This window comes from Camelina sativa, chromosome 1, assembly GCF_000633955.1.
Source record: "Camelina sativa cultivar DH55 chromosome 1, Cs, whole genome shotgun sequence".
Lineage (NCBI taxonomy): Eukaryota > Viridiplantae > Streptophyta > Magnoliopsida > Brassicales > Brassicaceae > Camelina > Camelina sativa.
The window spans coordinates 17,222,516-17,227,120 of NC_025685.1; the positions used below are offsets into that span (position 1 = coordinate 17,222,516).

Here is a 4,605-nt window from a genome sequence, read left to right on the forward strand (position 1 = left end):
AGATATTTAAGTGGGAAAACGACCTAGGTCATGTTTTATTGTTGTCTTGGTCGCCGTTTGTTGTTTTTGAGAGAGAAAGAGGAGAAAACAGTTTATAAGAGTTCTTGTGAGAGTTTGTGAGTTTTGAAGGCGTTTTTGGAGAGATCTTGTTGTGAGAGTGAAGATCCAAGGTTAGGAACGTGGTGGGAAGGTTTCTGTGGTGGTAGCTTTATCTTTTGGGCTTAGATCTCATTGTTAGCTAAGGTGAGTGCATGACCATAGCTTATCTAAGCTAAGATCTATGTTTCTGTGATATTGTGTGTTGTTTGGTTGTTTGTGAGTTTTCGTAGCTCCTGAGGCTTGGATTCGTTCCTGGGATTGTGTGGGACGAAGAGGAGAAGTTTGGAGGCGAGATTCAGAGGTTCTGTTCGAAGGAAATCACTGCTCGACAGTGATGTCGGTCGACACCAACGCGAGGACGGCTCAGGAACTTAGCGAGTGTCAGTCGACACCATGTGGAGGTGTCGGTCGACACCGTTAGGGTTTCGGGGGTGTCGAGCAGGTGTCGGTCGACACCCAAGTGGTGCTGGTCGACACCAAATGTCCAGTGTCGGTCGACACCTTCTGGTATCGGTCGACACCCTTCTGACAGTAACCGGATCGTGTCGGGTCACTTGTTCATGTTCCGGTTTGTTTTATTATTGTTGTTTGTGGCATGATAGATCTTATTGCTTGTGTGTATAGCCCAATAGATGGGAGGATTGCCTCACTGAGTATTTATCAAATACTCATGCATCTCAATTTGTGTTTGTGGTGCAGGTAAAGGCAAAGTGTGATCGTGGAATCAAGGCAATGAAGAGGAAGATGTTCTAGGGACTCGATTGATTGCTGTATGGCATTGCTAGGTTGCTAGAGTTGGGTCTTTAGAACTTGCTAGGTTGCCGGTTCCTTGTTTCCTGTAGTTTGACATTGAAATGGTTAGGATTGGATATTGGTTATTCTATATTGAATTATTATTGGTTATTTAATTGGTATTGTTGTTCCGCTGTTGGTTGTGATTGTGGTTAGGTGGCTAGTGGGTATGGGACCACTAGTTGTAGTTTACTATTATTTATTATTATTATTATTATTATTATTATTATTATTATTTATTATAAAAAAAACAGGTCAGGTCGTTTCATTTATATTCGGTTTCATATATTTATTTTGTTGAAATGTATAATTTTATATAATAAAATATACTAATTAGATATTTTAATGTTTAACTTGATATTTTTAAAGGATATGATAAATATTTACGTATCAAAAATAATAATTACAAAACATACTCTAATATTTTTAAGATATATATAGTAAAAAAATGTTATGAGTCATGATGAAATGAGTTACGATATATAACATACAATATGTTAAATGTGAAATGTTAATATTATATGATGAGATGGTTTAAAAACTAATATAATACATATATAAATAATTTAACATATAAAAATATACAAAATTTCTATATGAAATAATGCAACCCGTGTTGTAGCACGGATACTGGTCTAGCAATAAATATTAAAACAAATTGAGAAGAAATTTTCAGAAAATAATTTAAGCATGTTATACTACTATTAAGTTAATAAATAATTATCTAACATGCATATTTTCATTGAACTCATTAAAATGATCTAGCATAGACAAAAAAAAACACATAAATGACACATAATCACACATACCACCACCATTTAGAGATCTTTATAATTTCTCAATACTCACTCAAACAACAAACAAAGAAAGAAAATAATTTTAAGTGAATAGATAGTTCTGGTAGAGAAAAACCAAAGAAGCTTGAAGCTAATTAACGTCAACAACAACAAAAACGAAAGACATTAAATAGAGTGATGGACTCTAAGAAGTAAGAATCCATTTATGCATATAGGGCACATGTTGTTTTGGTACGCTATACTCATTTGCACCTTCATGCTTATCTCCACCTAAAACGCCTTTCAAAACACCGAAGTGAATTTGGAATCTATATGAGTTATAGGCTATACTATGTGGCCTATAGTTTTCCGACTTGACTTTAAAACGTTTTTGATGATGAGAGAGTGGTACACTATGTATAGATAAGTGGTTGTTTTCATCCTAATGGGTTTAGGTTAACCATTCTGTTCTAAAAACTAGGTTCTCTCAACTGGTTTTGGCTAATGTAGTTAGTTGGCTAATTGTGGGTGGCTCATTTTGTTTTGTGAAAACCTATGTATTCGGTTTGTAAGCCTTTGGCATCTTAGAGCATCTCCATTGGTGGTATTTAAGCAAAGTTGTTAGCTTAAAAAGCTAAAAAAATAAATCAAAAATCCTAATTAACTAACAATGGATCTTTACCGAAGAGATTTTAGAAACGATGCTTAGCAAACACGTGTCAGCCTCGGAGTAAAATTTTTGGGAAAAAACAAAAAAGAAAGGCGGTGTTTTTCTTTCTTCCATCTCGCTGTCGCCTTTTTCTCGTTTCCTCGATGAAAATTGAGGAAGACTTTCGTCTTGATTGAGAAGAAAATCGTCTTACATCCATCCTGATCATTATCTGAATTTTTCGTCTTGATTGAAAAAGATTTTCGGCTTGTATAGATCAGTATGATGGCCAAACTTGGAGGACGAGTCATGCTTCCTAACTTGATGGTTGTTCGAATCGATGGTCGTGAAGGTAAATGATTTTCTCGAATAAACGCTTTTTATTCGTTTGTTAATTGACAGACATGGTTGATGTTGATGATTTTCCATCACGAAATCTATCAATCAATCAATGTTCTATAAGAATGTCAATTGTGATGCTCTTTGATTGCAATTTTCAGGATTACTTGCATATTTTCTTAAACATTGATGAAGGAGTATGTATGTCTATGCTTATTTATATTTCTGTTTTAAGGATTTTTTTGTTTTTTTTGTTTACCTTGATTGATGACTATAGATTTTCTCAAGTTCAAGAGTTTGAGAAGCCTAATGATGAAAAAGCACTCAGTCTGATGAATTCATTGTTCTGCTGCGGTTTTGGAAGAGTTTTAGGACATCATCTTTGCGTATGGATACAGTGACAAATACAGGTCCTAAAAATTTACTTCTTTGACTGCACCTTGAATGGGTTTTTGATAAGAGCACCTTATGTTTTTGCTGTAGCTTGAATGGGTTTGTGTATATTGAGTTTGTGGTGAGTATGATCTTGAATGGGTTGAATGAGTTTATCAGTTTATGTTTCTCTGTTTTTGATAAGTATTTCAATTACAGGTTAACATACAATTTGATCCGAATGCAAGCTCAGAGAAGGTACTCTCTTCTTATGATTATCTCTACTTTCGATTCATAGGATGTATAGGATTTGATTTTTGACTATGGGATTGAGAGTATTAGGGAGACTCGTCCTGCTCAATTAGGTCGTAGGTCTGACTAGAATTGAGAATTTGAAACCAAGTTTGCTATTTTTGAGGCTTCAAATCTATTGTCCTGCTCAATTAGGTCGTAGGTCTGACTAGAATTGAGAATTTGAAACCAAGTTTGCTATTTTTGAGGTTTCAAATCTATTAGAAGTCTTCTCATTATCTAAAAATAGTAAATTTATGGGTTCATATGTATATGAAACTCATGATGCTTGCTGATCATACTCTATAGATGCGTAATTCTTGCAATGTAGATAGATAAAAGTTTACTCATGTTTCTACTAGAACACAACGGAGCATTGCTTTCGCCCAAAAGATGATATTGGCTTTAGAAACAGAGGAGGATGCTACTTCTTATGCCCCTTCATTCTCATATGATTATAGCTTTAAGTGATCATTGTTGGTAAACCAACCAATATGTAGATCATATAGACGTCCTTGTTTCTATGTAAAAACTATAGAAAGATTGGGCATTTAACCTGTTCTAAGTTCTAAAAACAATTGATTTGCTCTGTTGGCTCAGTCCATTCGGATACAACGGTGGCGAGAATGCTGGTGGGAAACAAGTGTGACTTGGAAAACATAAGAGCAGTGAGCGTGGAGGAAGGAAAAGCACTAGCAGAAGCGCATGAACTCTTCTTTGTGGAAACATGGCACTTGATTCAACTAATATAAACAGCATTTGAAAAAGAATTAAATTGAGGACCCTAATTTTAGATACTACCAATGGACCCATAAAATTGTAAAGTTTCTAAAGAAGTTGTTAACTTCACTTTTATTCAAAATTTACAATTAAATTGTTTTTAAACAACTTGAGTTAACACCCGACCAATGGAGATGCTCTTACCAACTAAATCATTAATATAAAATATAAATCAATTGACAAAGAAAAGAAAGATGAAAGGTTATTTATAAATGGGCAATAAATATGATTTGGGTCAAGCCAGCTTAAAGGACTCTTAAAAAAAAGCCATAAAATAGCATTGAACATTTCGATTCTGTTATAATCCCTTAATTAAAGAAAAAAACCTCTGAAAAAAATGGGGAAAACGAAGCGATACTGGTTACTCAAAACAGAGCCAAGTGAGTGGTCATGGTCAGACCAAGAAGCAAACGGTGGCATCAGCAAATGGGACGGTGTCAAGAACAAACAAGCTCAGAAGAATCTAAAGTCCATGACTTTAGGCGATCTCTGTTTCTTCTACCATTC

The 4,605-nt window shown here is 34.8% G+C and overlaps 1 long non-coding RNA gene across 1 annotated transcript; it reads left to right on the forward strand.

The window, feature by feature from the left end:
- LOC104793026 lies at nucleotides 2,434-4,195 on the forward strand. Its single transcript, XR_769177.1, has 4 exons — nucleotides 2,434-2,668; nucleotides 2,933-3,065; nucleotides 3,247-3,285; nucleotides 3,919-4,195. It is a non-coding gene; the product is annotated as an uncharacterized LOC104793026 (long non-coding RNA).